This window comes from Paralichthys olivaceus, chromosome 8, assembly GCF_024713975.1.
Source record: "Paralichthys olivaceus isolate ysfri-2021 chromosome 8, ASM2471397v2, whole genome shotgun sequence".
NCBI classification, from domain to species: domain Eukaryota; kingdom Metazoa; phylum Chordata; class Actinopteri; order Pleuronectiformes; family Paralichthyidae; genus Paralichthys; species Paralichthys olivaceus.
The window spans coordinates 8742635-8760177 of record NC_091100.1 but is presented as its reverse complement, the minus strand read 5'-3'; the positions used below and the strand labels follow the sequence as shown (position 1 = coordinate 8760177).

The following is a 17543-nucleotide window of genomic DNA, read 5'->3' as shown; positions in this document are numbered from 1 at the left end:
AAACAGTGAATATCTGTATTTGTGTACATAGAGACACTCACCTACAGAGTCAGGAAAGCTTGTTCTCTTGGACAGTGAACAGGGGTGACTGTAAAACACCAGACTGCAACAACAGGGAGGCCCTCAGCTCATACACTCCAATAAATTCCTCAGTGAAGCCCAATATGTTTGAATGTATCACTAAACAAACACATCAATCCACACTGGAACACGGTGGCTGCTGTGCTCCTCTGTGGGTTTACCGCACACACACACACACACACACACACACACACACACACACACACACACACACACACACACACACACACACACACACACACACACACACACACACACACACACACACACACACACACACACACACACACACCATGCTATTGTTGGTAATTTCCTGTGAAGCTTGTCTTGCTGTTGGAAATGTAATATCAAAGAAGAAAAAAAAAAAACCGTCCCTGGCGGTGTGTTTGCACAAGCCTTTGCATCCTCTTCAGCTTGATCCTGAAAACAAAAGGCCATTTCACCCACGAAAATATATTAACATTGCATGACCAAGCGAGGAGGGGAGGGGGGGATCACGGTAAAATCAGAACGGCCCAAACAACTCAGTGTGCCCTCCCTTGAAAATACTTCTAAATTGATGTTGAACAGTTCAGCTCCTGAGGAAACATGTTAGATTATTGCATTACTGCAGGTTAGAATTCCCCCACTGTGGAAGAAATGGGATTCACTGACCGGTAAAATGATGTCTCCAGAAAGTCTCCTCACTCCTCAGCAGAAGGACTGTTAAACCTGGGCCATGCACATCTCATGTCTGTCAGGCCGGTGAAGATTCAGATCAGGATACAAACACACAGGGGCTGGGCCAGTAATGTATTTCAAGTATTGTAGGAAAGTGGTGGTGAGGAAATGTCTGGAGAGCTGGTTGACATCAGATGAGCTGTCATAAACCTGCAGGACAAATACATTAAAGGGAGTGCATTGCAAACACAACTCGCATGAAAGACAACAATGAACACAACATGTTATATTTTGAAAGTGGCAAATATCTTTAGTAAGTAAAATGAATTATATAATATAATACAAAATATGTGAGTGAAATTATATCCACAAATTTCATCTGTTTGTTTATTTTCTTATGCAAAAACTATTTAAATGATTCCCATGAAATTGTTTTGAGGGGTGGGAGTTCAAATCCAAATAAAAATCTGGATTTAAGTGAATTAAAATGTGGTTTCCTTCGGGTGCTGTCGGGTCTTGGTGGAGCTACTCGCTGTCTGAATGCCATTCTAGTATTTATTTAGCTCTACACATACAGGCACATGTGGCAGCTTAAAAAAAAACAGCTGGCGATGTGGCTTTGCAGTCCTCCCAAGGATGTGGGCAGCTGTCCCAGAATCCATTGTACCTGGGCAGACCCGATGGTGACCCATCAGTGCCCTCTGTCAACAACGGCAGGGAGCCAATCAGAGAGGGCGCTAAAATGTTGACCCTTGGGTGAGAGTGGCTATGAATCAGGGCTTTGAGGATACAGAGACCACTTACAGGCCACGAGAAGAGTGGAGCCTTTTTAAGGAAGTATAACATTTTAATTTTAAGTACACATGGTATCTACAGGTTATCAAAATCTTGAATGTATGTTATTTTTTATGTTGGGTATTTTAAAGAGCAATGTGCCAGACCTCTGAATTGCTGCCCACAGCCCAGTCTTTTGTTAAATGTAATATTCATTGATCCTCCAAAACCATACTGAGATTAAACATTTTAAGAGTGTCTGGAAAGACACAAAGTTACAAACAACAAATACAGAATACTATATTAAATCAATATTTTAAATCAATATCATTTTATTAATATGTAATTATTAAAACAACATTGATGGAAAATACTCATGGAGCCAAGCCAAGCAGCCAAAACAATGAAGGTACTTACATGGACAGCAATATTCTGATAATGATGTTTACATGAGTTGATAATAGAATATTTTATTCATAATGTCCAATTGTTACAGAGAATAGTCTAATTACGTCATCAAGCAGTTGGTCACACCAATGCTGTCAAAACAAAAACAATCCTACACATGACCATCGAGTTCTTAGTGAAAATATAAAAGTAAAGGAGGTAAAGAAAAAAAAGAAGTAATCTGATAAATGATTTATTTGCCATAAAACACAGTTACAGATTGTTAAGAAATAAAATCCTTAGTCAGTCCCTTAATCCATGTCCGCACCAAAATCCCTCCAGCATGTTGTAGTGGAAATTGGTTCAGTCCTTTTTGTGCAATACTATAAATAATCCAACAAAAAAACAGAAGAAAACACAACCTCTTTGGTGAAGGTAACAGGCTGGACACATACTGAGTTTCTACTCATTGGTTATGGTAAAATAAGACTGCTCCAAACACAACATGACTTAAATGAGCACAATTTCAGGCTAAATGATGATGTGAAAACAAAATGTCAATTTAGTTGTTAGTTATTAAGCTATTTTAAGACAGTATGGCACACGCATCATTGAATATGTGACTGCAGCACAATTAAAGTAGAGCCAATAAGGCATGAAGTATTTCTTGTCTGATTAGCTGCAATTCCTGGTGCTGGATGTTTTTTTGGAGCCTTGACAAATACAATAATAATATTGAAAAAAGTCTGCATTAGTGTTGGGAGAAAGCCTGCGAGTGCATGGACAGACGGAGCAGACAGCCAGGCAGCGGTCGATAAACTAAGACAAGATGAGAATGGAAGTGTGGAGCCATATTTTAACCTCCAGCACGCGAGGAGACAAACCTCAGCCGTAGTTAATGTTGACATGTTGGGGACCAGCGCAGAGCGGCGGCAGACTTAAACAACATTACGGGCATGAAAGCAGGTTGCGAGAAATAAAGTGAATGAAACAATGGGCTAATGAGCCATGAAAAGATGGAACCCACGGGCGCCGACATTGCTGCCAAAAAAAGAAGCGAGTAAATAAAGTGGGTGGGGTGTGGGGGAGAAAAACAAACAAACAAAGACTATTTCAGCAGCTCTTGGCTCTTGAGGAGAATCAGGCAGTGCTCAGGTAGCCTTGTTCTCTGTTTATCCGAGAACAACAGAGAAATGGGCCGAGGTGTGTTCCTCCAGGTGCATTGTGGGCATTGCCCATGGATGCGCTGTTTGATTTGCGCTCGGCCTTGCTGTTGTGCTTGTCTGTGAGCTCTTGACATGTGCACTGCCGCATGAATAATTGAGGCCTCGCACACAGTCAGGGTCCAGCAAGCACTGCGCCCTCTCTCTCTTTCTCTCTCTCCACCTCAGTCCTCCTCTCTTCTGTCTCCCCCTCTCGACCCTCCCTAAGTCTCTTTGTCTCACTGCCTTTCATCTGGACTCAGACAGTCCTTGACAGATGTGTCTTGAAGATGTTGTGGCATCATAGTTTTAGTGAGATTATAACTGAGCCAAAATGTGTGTTGACCTTCTGTCGATCATTACTTCTTTCTCTGCCGTTTCTGTCCTCATGCAAAAACATGAGTCAATCTTCAAGTAAACTAATGTCTGACACTTGTTAAAAATTAACAGACACACTAACATAGGTATTTAATCTCCAAGATTTTACTCTGGAGTCCAAATGTCCCTTTAAATTGTGTCCTTGGCCTCGTTTAGACCATTTTCCAGCTGCTTTGACTGACACGTGCTTGGCAGGTACTCCCTTTGACTCCACACCAGAGGTCTGAGCCGGAGTGTGAGATAAAGAAAAAAAAAAAGGCGTACCTGGGTCAGACTGTTGATGAAGACATGCTAAATCAATGAGAAAAGACTGGAGGAGATGAGAATATATGAGTGGTGTGTCTCTCTGTATCTCCCTCCCACTCTCTGTCTCCCTCCCCTCGCTTTCTGCTTCACACTCAGGCCAGTACAGTTATCAGCCCCAGCAGATAAACAAGTCTGGCTGCCAGATATAACTCCAATATGTGAAACTCAATCATAACTCCGGAAACCGGCTGGGAATATGAACGGAGGAAAGAGGAAAATGAAAGCTGCCATGCCCACAGGGCAAAACCCAAGGTCCCTTTTGGCAAAGTAAAGCACCCTCACTTCCCTCTTTTCTATCACTTATTTATCTTAGGAAGTCAAAAAAAATCACCATGCAGCAAACCTTTTTGTCCCCCCCCCCCTCTAAATTTTTTGTGAACATGTTCTCACCAGTTTTTATAGTATATAGTGGAGGAGATGCGCTTGGTGTCTTCATTCTGGAGTTCAGGACACTGATAGCTGTAGGGTACACGTTTCTGAAGTCTTCTTCACTTTCCATCTTTTGCCAGTAGGATCTCTGTGATTTCCACTTGTCAGTGAGGGCCAGTCATGCAGAGGGGATGGGACCTGTGCATCAGAGGGAAAGAGAAAACTTAAAGGGAGGAAGGGAAAAAAACAAGTGTGAGTGTGTAGAAGGAGAGGAGGGAGGGGGACTAGCTTTGACTGGACTCACTCATGCTTTGACATTGATGGCCCTGGGAGAGGAGAATAGGACCGGCTACCCCAGAGGACCGTAGATAGAGGGAGAGAGGGAGGGAGATAGAGGAGGGGGTGAACTGCCAGAGGCTGCGCTCAGCTTTGAAGCGGGGACTAGAAAGGGCTGAGGGCACTGTTAGCCCCCTTGAAGTGGTTTCAGCACTTGTCACTCTTTCGGGCATCGCCTAGAGCTGTGGACAGCTCGACTCTTTCAGGATGCGGGTCCACAACGGACTGTGCAGCACTGATGCTCACCTTGATGTGGTGACTTGGATCAATAGTCAGACCAGTGAGCCACTGGCACCAACATGTTGTGATGTTGAAAAAGTAGCTGAAGTGCCTCTCAATGCCGGTGCGCTGGGCGAGGGAGAGGAAGCGGTTCCTGTCAAGAACATCTCAGCAGGCTACAAAGTACTGAGGAGCCACAATGGATCCAGCTATAAATAGGGTTTCTGTGAAGGGATGAAGGTGACGGAGACATGGAAACAAAACAGATGAAAATAACTTTTTATGATAACAACAGGTCATATGATTGTAATCATGCAATGACAAAAACACAGATGCTTACCTCTGTCAGCAAGGAGCTACATTTTTAGGATGAATGAGGCATTGATGAAAAAAAAAAATCTAGTATATTTAACTGATGAGCGTGTGCAATGTGGGGCAGCTGGGTTAAATTTAAGGGGACTGTTGGGCCTGGGCGGAGGAATGTGCTCCACTGAGTGCCACTCCAGTTTGTTTTTTCTATTGTCAGCAGGATCACACAAAAACTACAGAGTTCCACAAAACTTGGTGAAAAGCTGAGACGGATGTGGACCTGGTAAAAAAATATCCAGGATTTGCAAGACCGGCATTTTTGTTGATTTCCCAGGGAATAATTCATGGATCTTGTTGGAGAAAATCTGAAGCATTTAGGGAACTGTGTGCTGTTTCTACTGTTTTGCGCCATTTAAATGTCATTGAACTGATTTATTTTGGTTTAATTGTCCATAGATTTACTATTTGGCTTCACTCTGACTGCTCTCATCAGTGTCACATTAGTCACTAGAATGTCAACATAGTGGAACATCTTATTTCTGCTGCCCTCAAGTTAAAAAGTTATAAGTCATAAGATATACACTCTATTCGCTTTATTAGGTACACCTGTAAAAGCTCGTAATATTTAATCAGTAAACATTTTTACCTCACACGCAGCACTGGATGTTTTCCATTTTGGAGGACAGTCTTATTTATCATATATCTATAAAAGCCTGTATCTTTGCTTTAGTAGCCCAGCTCAATAAATAGCCTGAAATACTCCTGCTCCCAAAGTACCCACTAAGTACTATTAGTATTTACTGCCTGTGTTTCCTCTGGCCCCTCTTTCGGCCTCTTCTCTCCCCAAAGATAGATTACATCCAAGACAGCCTATGACCGATGGATGGGGGCACAATGCCTGGGCCTTTGGAGAAATATGTGCTTATGAAATCATAAATATTATCTCAAACACTAATTAGCATTAAGAGCACTGGTGATTTTATTTATCAACTTTAGCCACAATTAATAACCACAGCCTTGAGAAGAGGCACGAGGCAGATAGGCAGGACATGTTTGCCGCGTCAAGGCCGTAAACCCATTACACACATAGACTGATTGAGGCGGCTCCACTGGGGGAATAAGTAATTGTGCCTGAGAAATTTTAATTGCCCTGAAATGCATTCTAAATTACACTACCTTGTTCTCAGACAGAGGTAACATGGCTGAAGGGCTGGGATAATGGTGGAGTGTTGTGGGCTGCGAAACATCAGACTACCTTGCTTTCTTTTTTCTTCTGATTTTATCTGTTTCCGAGACTGAAGGTTCACTGTTCCATGTCGTCCTGCAAACTGTTTTATATCAAGATTAAACTCACATTAAGTCATTCTTTTAGCTAATTGGGGACAGAGAATACTATTGGACATATCATCCATCCTTTTTAAGTTGAAATGGCATTATCATTATTTGCATATTTTTTGAATTACGCAAAAACCTACTGGATGAATTAGTACGAAACTTGGCAGAAGTATGTTCACCTCCTTAAACATTATGACATACAGCATTTTTTTTTAACATTTTCATTCATTTTTAAGAGAATAATGAATGGTTCTTGCTCTATAGAAAACGTAAAAGATGACTAAAAGTATTTTCCAAAATGGTGAACTACTCCTCTAAGACTAACCTGTTCATTGCTTCACCAGCTGAAGACATAAGCGCTCTGCATGTATGAGATTCTTATTGGTCTGACAGATCGTGCACAGAAACGGGTGGAGCAGCGTTGACTGGAGGAGCGGAGATGGAGGGGATGAGTTAAGCACAGTTTGAGGAGGAAGGGGGTGAGACATCCAGGGGATACCGAGCTGGCGGGGGTGGGTGGTGGTTCGGTGGGGGTGGGGGACTACGGGCGGCTAGTGGTCTCATCGCTAATTATCTTTATTGTGCTTCCCTGGCAGTTTTTCTGTGCAGGGCCTGTCACTGCAGGCTCCTGTGTGGGAAGCTCCACAGAGCCCTCCTCAGTGGCCCTTGGCTAATAACCTCTTAAGGAATCACGATGAGGTCACAAGGCTGGGTTCCGTGGTGTTTTAATTCCTGTTGGATTCATCGCACTGCCAGGAATATGTGAGTGAGGCCAGGTTTTACCACAATGCTCAATGCTTGACTACATTAATTTGTTGCTTATAGGCTCACACTCGGAGGCAGACACCCAAAACATCCACTCCAGATTTGCCCTGGGCCGGTTGAAAGTCCTGCCTGGGAGCGATGACACTTACTGGGTTGGGGAAAAACAGTCAAGCCCTGCAGGTGAACCTCTACCTCACCTGCTTCACAGGCTGAACCTCCTGCACCCTGGTTCTCCCCCGCACTGTGGGGGGGTGAATGAGTGAGGTGGGGCTCCTGGACGAGCCCTCCGCCTTGAAAAGTGAAGACTACTGGGCAAAAACACAAAAAACAGTCTCTGACAGCTGCTATGCTGTAGGAGGCAACAGCTAGACGTTGTTTTTCTTTGCGATCCGTGACAAGCGCTGTGTTGAATTACCTTTCATTCAAATGCTCACATGCGCACACGCTCTTTGTCTGCTACTCAGAGCGCTCAGAGAGATTTTTGATGATTTGTGTTTCCATGAGATCTCACAACCCTGTTTTGACCCAGTGCTTGTTGCTGGGGTTTGCATCACCTCCAAATATTTTTGTGAAATTCAAGAGGGGGAACCTATCAGATGGATGGAGATTGGACTGATGTGTTTGCAGAAAATCTGTAAACAACATTAATTTCATATGAATTAATAAGAAAGTATAAAGTGTCAATTCTCATATGGGGTTTTTTTCAAGTGATACTTTTATCAAGCTGATAAACTTCTGAGGTAGAAGTAGGATGTAAATCAAAGTTTTGAACTGATGACTCAAAAGTCATTTGACATTAGGAGCTTTTCCATGCTTCATTTTTTCTCCTATTTTTTTCATTTTATTCATTCTCTGGCTTTTGAGAGCCCTCACTGGGGCTACGTGCGGAGCGGTTAAATGCTGAAAGAACGGGGGCTTGCCTGCCAACTCTGTAGCGGAGACTTTTGTTCTGTACACTTCTGCAGAATTAACACAGGAGTCAGTTGATCTTTGTCGCTTCAGGGGGAAAACAGACACCAGAAGTAAAGCCAGATACAGTTTGAAAGCACCAAGAGATCATACACTATCTTTAACATCAAAAAAAGTGTCCACATGGATATTCTTAATGGTTTCTACTTGCATGAATTATTTAAATCTCCCCCAATCCCTCTTTCTGGCATGTAAATCCACAGTGCACAAATGGTCATAGCTAAATGCTATCACTCCTAGAAATCTTTATCAATCATTTTTTTCAGTGCAATCTGTCTTCAGAAACCTGGTCCAAAATTGGACTATTGAGAGTGAATAGAAATGTGTTGTTTCAAACTGTTTTCCTCATTGGACAGTGATGTTAGTGATGTTCAGTCCGTCTTCATGGTCACAGTTTGATTATCGATGGACATCGATTATTATCATGATAAACATCACACAATTATTGTTTGCTCCTGAGTGATGTTATGGTTTTCAACTCTTCTTTATGGAGAATGACAAACACTTAATAAAAAGTAAAACTTTTCACAAATGTTTGTGCATGATATCAATATATATATATATTGCACTTATTGCTATTGATAAAAATTATATTGCAATAACTATTGATATTTATCGTCCGGCCCTAGCTGACACAATTTCTAAAAACTTTCCAATCTACACTTAAACTATGAGCCACACGTGTAACAGACGCTGCATTTATAGAGACGCAAGTGTCTTTAACTCTCTGATAAGGGTCATATCTTATTCCCTTTATCACTCAATACCACACAGTGTATAGCATATACTAAGAATTTGGGGCTCGGATTATTACATTATTAATATTTTCGTCTGCTAGTTGGAAAATTCAATTTGAAGCTGAAACTCTGCAAAATGGTGGAGAATCGTCGAAGAAATGGTCTCAGAAATGAGCAACACTCTCGCCCGCTGTGAAGCGTCAAATCACCCTGATTGCTTGACTTTTTGAAGATCGTGCCACATGGGGTCTGCTTTACCAGGCCAATAAAGAGGAGCTCTGCTAAAGCTCGGTGGGGCACCCACTTTGATAGCCAACCCAACATGGCTTACTGTGACAACACGTCACAGGGGGTCTCTGCGAAGCTAATCTCTAATAAGGGATGAAAAGCTGGTTTCTGATGATGCGGCTGAATGCCAGGTTCTCAATGCACAAGTGCTTTAAGATTGACTGTTAATGATGTATTCAGATTGTTGAAGTAGAAATGTTAGTGATGGGGCCACTCGGCTCTGCTCCTGTTCAATGAGATCCTGCATGTAATTGTTTTTTCATGACACACTTCACTGATTTATTTATGAACAACAGAATACGACCTGTATCACACACATACAGGAAATGTTCTCATGACATATCATGAGACATTGAAACAATACTCCATAATCATTAGGTAGTGAATTAATTAAATATTTTCCTGGAAAAAGCAGAGATGGATGCCTCTTGCTGTAGTGTAGATGAGTGGACAACAAACTGGTCATTGGAGTAAATTATAATTTGCAATAAAACAGACTTAGAAGAGTGATTTATAATGACAACTGGTAGAAGCTGGTATCAAATGAAATTACAGGATAAAATAACTCCATACCAGACAAACCAGACAAAGCCCATGAAAGCCCAAAAGCCCCTGAAATTCTTTGGGTCCACATAATTTGATTATCTGGAATTTCTTAAGAGACACTGAAGTAATTATCATCTATAATGTCTGACAGACTGTGTACGTCTGATAATATATTTAAAATAATAAATATATTTATTGATTTAATTCATATTGAGCAGTTGGTTGTAAATTATTTAACCAAATTATTTATTTTCAGTTTGTCATGTAAATAGAACAAATATTATTTTCTTTGAGGAAAGCAACTGTTGAGTGTACAAAATGTCAGAAAATAGGGAAAATGTCCATAAGCATGAAGTCCACATTAACATATTGTAATATCTTATTTTGTTTGTCCAGCAGACAAAAAGCCAAAGATTTTGAGATTTACTATAATGGAAGACCATACAAATAAATAAATAAAGATTTTTGGGAATATTGCTTAAAATAATGACTTTAAAGATTTATCAACTACCACCACCATTTGATTCATCGGTGGATGAATCCAGCTCTTCAGGCCTGATGGTTGGATTCTATTGGTTTTGCTCTGGGGGGTTGGTTCAGTTTCACAAAATCATTTAAGGGTTTATTTTACATTGTTCTTTATGGATGAATTAAATAAGGTTGCTAGAGAACTAGTCCAAAGTGAAGCAGAAGATTCTCTCATGTTTGACTTTGAGGAAGAAGAAGGACATTACTCACCTGATATAAACTGAGGCTCAGGTTGGACGCCATCTTTTGTCCGTCTGTTCCGGGGTCCCCCTGCAGGGCCTGGGGCTGTGCTGCCCCTCAGTGATGTCCTCTGTTAAAACCTGGATGTCCTCTGGTAGGACACCAAGGACACGTGGAAAGTTTTCAAGACATTTTCGAACTGTGTGCTCGAGTTCCAGCGGAGGAGCAGGAGGAACCACAGGTGAGACACTGTGTGAGGGGACAGAGCAGCTGTGGCTGTCAGAGGGAGAAGGTAGGCTGATACAAACAGTCAGAACTCAGTCAATATTTAACACATGAACACGGTTCAAGTGTTCTTAGAATAAGCATGAGTTACACTTTGCCACGGTGTGATTACTTCCGATTTCCTTCTCCAATGAGCCTGCGTCAAGCCGATTAGAAAACCGAAAAAAAAACGCACCTTGCAGCTCCTGAACTTGCCCGGGAATTATCAGGTTTTTAACTTTTCTTAAGTATTTGAGATATTCGGTAAAAGTTATCAGCACATTGAATACATCTTTTCATAGAAGAAGTGTTAATAGCGAATTCGGCGTACATATTTTGGAAAATAAATAAGAAGAATATAGGATAAAAACGGGATTTGGTCAGCAGAACTAGACGAATCCATGACCACCGTGTACTTCCTGGTTCTTTTCTGTTACAAATGGAAGCAGCTTTGGCTTTGACCTTTTTATATCCAGAGTTTTTGGATCAATAAACGAAGTTGGACTTTTATTCACTGACCCATAATCTACAGTCCAGCTAATTCATAATAATAATATCATTTATGCTGCTTTGGTTAGTTAATGTTAAAGTGAACTAGCCTTAATGTCCAACACCAGAAAACAAGCTCACACAAACATATTCTAATATTTTAAAAAGACTTAACATTACTTTCATTCTTAGTTGATGTTACACAGATGAACTTAACTTTATATGTTTACTCTTAGCAGACAATTTTTAACCATATCATATTGTGAGGTAATATATCAGCAGCAGTGAAAAGCATCTTACTGTACTATTGTGCAAATAGGGGATGCTTTAGTATTTAGTATATTTCTATTATCTCTTTATACTTGTTAAACCCTCTTTACTCATCTATACGATGAGCTTAAAATATGACCTAAGCCTCCTGTCATACTTTACACTACTGAACAGTATAACAGACCTTTAATGTCACCAGATGATCGTGATGATTAAGTTCTAATTATTCATGATGCCCATGGTTGCTGTATTTATATTATTTATTCAGAGTTGAGTTGACTGCATGAAAAGCCTGAATTAGATGACTCCTTGTGGTAACTTTTATTTCCTTTCTTGTTAGGAGTGTTTATCTGACCGCTATTAAAGATATGACTACCAGTACTGTAAAACAACTGTAAAAATCACTGTTTGAATTAAAAACCCATAAGATCTTGAATCCAAGATTACCTCTTTTTGTCCAACTTCAAGTCAAAAACTCCATTTCGATATTCAGCTTCATTTTTGTACATGACAAAGACAGACAGCAAATGATACCATGAAGCTAGAACGTGAGAAATCAGTTACCAAAATAGTAAATAGCAGATGTTTTTATGGTGATTGACTGGTTGAGTAATCAACTACTCTTTTCAGCTCTATCCCACAACTGAATACGTCCTTAATTTTGGAATCTTTTGACATTTCAAAGCAGATAATAATACATTTTATTTGGACACTTGTCCAGTGCTCTTACTGCTGTGACAAGTGATTATTCAGGATAAGAAACTTTTTAGCCACTTAAATTTCCGTTGTCAGATTCAAGTATAGCTTATCTGGAAGCAAACAGCTAATTATTCTTAAAGCTACATTCATCAAACAACTCATTTTCATCATTTTCTGTATTAAACTAGAACAATAGGAATGGTATTCTCTTCAGCGTAATAACTTTTTGTGTTTAGCTGAAATGTCAGTAAACGCTGCTGATGATCTTGCTTTCAGAGTCTGCCATTTCCTATGTAACAGATCAAATTATGAGAGACCTTGCAGTGCTGTGCCGGGGCTCAGCACGGGATTAGGGGGCAACTATCTCAAGGCTGTGCTTCTCAGATAAACGTACCTACAGCAACCTTTTCTCAAACACACAATTACCCGTCCGCTCCCTCCCCCAATCCCCTTCACCACCTCCCTTTTGAATTTCATCAGGGGCTTAATTAGTATACAAATAAAACTTCCCTTATCTCCCTCTCGCCCTAATTGGCCTGTCTTTAGTTATGCCTGGTGAGTGTGTGTTGGTGTGTGAGAGAGCTGGGGCCCCTGTAATTAGGGTGACCGTGTTCACCTTTCCTCTCAGACGCACGGGTGCTCAGGCAGCCTATGGGGAAGGTGGGGCTCACATGAATGTGTGTGTGTGTTTGTGCGTCTGAGTGAGTGTGTGTTTGTACGGGGGTGTTGGGGAGGTGCGCTCTGGATTATTGCTCTGCAATCATTCTTGGACAGTCCCAGCGGCGCTCTCATGAGCCAGGAGGGCTTTGGGTGCTGCCGGTTCCCACTGAATGGAAGGGGCATCTCACTTTTTTCATTCTCTCCTTTCTTTCTCTCTCTTCTGCGCCTCCCCCCCTCCGCTCCACAGCGAAAGTATTTATCGATCATCTCGGGCTGCTTTTCAACAACTTAATATTGGGCGACAGTGCTCTGTGTTCTGACTGTAATTAGAGTTCAGCTTCGGGGTGGGTGGGGGGGTTGCAGGGTTGTGGGGGGCAATTAGAAGCCTTTGTTATTAAACTTGATTCATCTTCCTCCTGCACAGCTCTTCCCTGCTCCGCTCGGCTCTTGGATGCTTACCAAGGGTATCGGGCCATCCGGCCTCTTGAAATTGGCTAACCGACAAATTATCACGTTTGCTACTAGACACCCCCCCCCCCCCATCTGCCCCCTCCACCCTTAACCCTTCCTCCCAGGTCTGCTCCCCTCACGATGCCAATAACACACAGTAATAACTGTAAAGATCCCCAGTCAAATTCACTCAGATGCCTGCACTCATACGATCACAATAGACGTCCTCGAGAGCCACCCAGAGCACATCTTTTACTTCTGACTGCACACCGCTCCAGATGAAAGTGTTCTGATGCTTCATCCTGTTATTTTGTGACTGCACAGGTTAGGGTTAGAATTAGGTTAGGGTCTAAATATGAGACCTACATTTCTTGTAGTCTGTTTTGTTACCTCAGTCAACAAGGTTTTGTTTTTTCACCCCTGTCAATTAATTTGTTGATTGTATGTCTGCGTGTTTTAAAGACAGATTACGTGGGAAAACGGAACAGATTTCCACAAAACTAAGTGGTATGATGTGGTATAGGTTGGGGATGAACCCAGAGCTGAACCGGAGCGGGGGGGGGGCGAATCCAGGATTTGTTTTATGTTTTTAACATTGCAAGACGGGGCGTTTTTCAACGTTTTCCCAGTTTTCCCAGAGAATAATTTATGAATCTTGATGGAAAAATCAGGCCATTTAGAGAACTGATATCCGTGAGTGTGCAAGTTAGTGCAGTTTGATTGAACACAATGGCACAACCCATTCTCTACCTCACCCTCCCTTGGTGCTTATAGTATTTTTTATATTACATTTTGTTTTCTATTTTAATATTTTTCATACCTTTATATTTATACTTGCACAAATACACCACAGCAAATTCCTGTAATGTGTAAACCTGCTTGGCAATAAAACCTGAGTCTGATGCACATGATCTGTGTATGACCTTCCAGCAGTAAAGACTGGTGACTATTAAATTGCTATCAAGCTTCAAAGGTTATTATGTCTATTATGCTAAAGACTTAACAAGTTACAGTTTAGTTAAAGATTTTTTTTTGATTTCTGCCTAATTAAAAGATTTTATTAAGATGATAAACATTTACCATAAGTAGAAATTAATACAATAGAAGTTAAATTAAAGTAACAAAACAACCCTGAAAATTGCATCACTGTACACATCACTTCTGAAAATGTGGCGTCTCATCAAGCAGATTAGTTACAGATCCCTGTTAATTTTCGCTCTATCCAATAATAGAGCATCTGCAACTTATTGATGAAATGTAACTGCTGTTGGTGGCATGAGGAAATCTTGCTTTTTGTGTTGTGGTGTCACTGTGAGCAATAATTCAGCAAAAACAGTGAACTTCCTTCAACCAACACCAATAAAACTGTCAACTTTCTGTTCTCGGTTTCTTTGCTGCACCAAACGTTGTTAGTTTGAAGAGGTGATGTGAGTTGACAATATTCTCCCCCCTCTCCCTTCGCACTCCGGCCGCCTCCCCGATCCCCCCCTCTCCCCCCTCATCCCTCCACCCATTCTTTGTCTCCTCCAGAGTCTCCAGGAGCTTGATATGGAGCTTATGGGGAAAAGGAGGAAGATCAATCCTGGTGTCAGCAGCTCAGCACACATCTCTCCCAGTAACGGCAGGACAAGTGTCAGCTGGAGGAGAGGCAGCCGCCATGCAGAGATGGGGAGAGAGAGAGAGAGAGGGAGAGAGAGAGAGTGAGTGAGTGAACGAGCGGAGGGGGTGGTGGAGAATAGGGGATGGTGCTGCGGGGAGGATGAGAAAGAGAGCCCTCTGCATGGCAGCCAAGCGAGTGAGCAAGCGAGCGGCGCAGCCCAAGGGAGTGCACCTCCAGTAGACAAAAGATCAATTCTCTCCATTTCACTCTCAGCTCCTGATAACAAGCAAAAGTTCAGCAAGCCCAGGAGCTGTCTTGCCTTTGAAATGTGCATTCTGGTGTGTTACACACATGCCGTTGCACAGTTACGCTCTCATACAAGTGGCCTACACACAAACAATCACTTACTCATACGTTTAAATTGAGAGGCCCAGTGGTTTTCGTCTTGATTAGAAATGACTGTTAGGTATTTGTTTTCTAGACACAAGAATCAATTAGGAGTAAAATCCACGATGGAACAACAACATCTTGATTTTCATTGGGTTAAATGAACACAACTGTTCATGTGTTTGAAAGAGTCTGGGTACAGTCATTGTTTCCTCGATGAGGATACATGTCAGAGTTTGTCATCAGCAGCGTCCGGCTCTTTTGATATGTTACCAAATGTCCTTGTTACTGAAAAACAGCAACCTCATCGCATTTGGTTGAAGATAATAAAACTGACAGTAAGAGAAAACAGCACCAGACAGGAAGCTGTTGCATTTGGTCACAATCAAAACATAATTTGTGAAAGCGTGCCGTGCCAAGGGAGTGTGGTTTGGATCGTGATTGCGGGTAACATTGTTATTGGCGGAGGGCTACGGTCAGTCAAACCAGAAACATGCATTTTGAAGAGCTTCATTTTGTTTTTCCTGCAGACACAAGTGTTATTGATAACACTCTCATTTGGGGGAGTTTATGGAATATATCGTTTCCTTCCTGTTTGTGCTGGTACTCAAGTCACAGCACAAGATTTTAAAGAGTTCCCCCAAAACCACATGTTTGTGGGTGAGCCCTAACATGTTCCTCATTAAAAGTAACAACTTTTTTCAAACTTCCAAATTCTTGAAATAAATATGTGATGAGATGTCACATTTATATCGGCTGTTCCATGTCCACACGCTCACTTATAATTCTCTATTTCACAATCTGAGCATCTAAAGCTTTTGTATCTTTTCCAGTTCCTGTAAAAACTCACATTTATCTAGGTCAAGTAAGAAAAAAACATCTCATACAAAATTCTCGTACTTGAAAATCAACAACCAAACTGAGTGGCCAGTTTATTTCATTTCCCCTGTTTTGTGTTACCTGATGAGTCGTCATTGTCTGTTTTGATTGTTGCTCTGTCTATGAAGGTCTATAAATCTCTGCTGAATTCCAGGGAGGCTGATGATGTGTGACAGCTCTGTAGCTGGTTCTGTTTAAGACAACCACAAACAGAGAGCAATCCTGTGGAGGTTAGAGCCTTGCCACTTCTCATCAGAGTGAAACCCAGAGGGAGGGTCACTCTCCGTCGGTATTCAGGACAGCCACTGACCCTCTGTACCAGAGCGCACTCTTTTCTCAGAGGCTGCTCGGCCTGCTATTCAGCCAAGCTGATAGAGTTTGGAATTAGTGTTATTTCCAACCTCTTTCGTCTGGAGTCCAAATGTCATAACAGTGTCAGTGTAATGTACCCAATGATTAGGTTTCTCTCTGGGATCCCTGTGCACGACCTCCAGATGGCCTGTACCTCTTTGCATATGCTAATTTCTTTACTGGAAATGTTTACAGATTTCGTCGTTATGTCCACATCCATAGCTAAATAAGCGCTAATTTAAGCAAACGCTGTCAACCAGTCAGTGTTGTTTTTGTCATGTTCTAGCTGAAAGGTACAACTTGCTGAGAGGGACAGCCAGTATCACACAATTGACCTTTTACATGATTTTCAATTACTGGGGAGAGGAGAGATGCGGAGGGGTCCCTGTAGTGCAGCTGTCTCCGCTGTCTCCCCTCCTGAACATCTGCCCATCGAACGTGGCAGCGGCTCCTCTTCCTCCCCGTGAGGTCGCCTGCCCTGCCCAGGATGGGCAGGTGTGTGCTGGGCCAGGCCCCTCTGTCATTAAGCGGCCCAGCTGTGCTGTCACGTCTGGCGTAGAGGCAGGTGTCATCCATGACCCTGTCTCAGCTCCCTCAGAGGGGCATACACAGACCTTGACAGGGCAGCTGAGGGTAAAGCCACGCATGGAATATCTATGAAGGACGACCACATCGTCCCCTCCTTGCACCCTGGTGGGCGCCACCTCCGCATGCTTGCCTACCCTCCTGCCAAAGTGCAGGATGGGCCCTCATCAGCTGTGTCAGTCAATAAAAAGAGAGAGCATCACACCTCCCCTCCTGCTGTGTCCTGTGTGTCTTTTCAGAGGAGAGGTGCACACTTGGAAAGAAGGACAGAATACTGTTAGGTATTTTCACCAATGCACTGAGGAAATGGAAAGATGTGATAAAAACATTTCAGCATCACGGTAAATGATTCAAATTGCAACTGTGCAGGGCTTAATTTGTTCATATACTCATGATCGCATTTTTATTATGTATGTTTTCGTGGAAAACAGTGTAAACAGTGACCCCTTTCCCACTGATTTCAGTTAAAATGCACCTCAGTCAATTGCAGAGCATCATCTTGCATATGTCCCCAGTTGAGAAAGACATTGACCTTGAAAA

General features: G+C 42.0%; 2 long non-coding RNA genes across 6 annotated transcripts in view; one reads left to right on the top strand and one right to left on the bottom strand.

Moving 5' to 3' along the window:
* Window positions 1–1884: 1884 nt before the first annotated feature.
* LOC109638340 (uncharacterized) lies at window positions 1885–11056 on the bottom strand. The gene is made up of 4 exons (XR_002203321.2): window positions 10746–11056; window positions 10400–10618; window positions 4740–4936; window positions 1885–4355 (listed from the first exon to the last, which is right to left on the bottom strand). It is a non-coding gene; the product is annotated as an uncharacterized lncRNA (long non-coding RNA).
* LOC138411165 (uncharacterized) overlaps window positions 10472–17543 on the top strand; it is a 136473-nt gene continuing 129401 nt past the window's right edge. For all 5 annotated transcript variants that reach the window (XR_011243814.1, XR_011243812.1, XR_011243813.1 and 2 more), the window contains exon 1: window positions 10472–10610. This is a non-coding gene — a long non-coding RNA (uncharacterized lncRNA). The remainder of the gene's footprint in view (window positions 10611–17543) is intronic.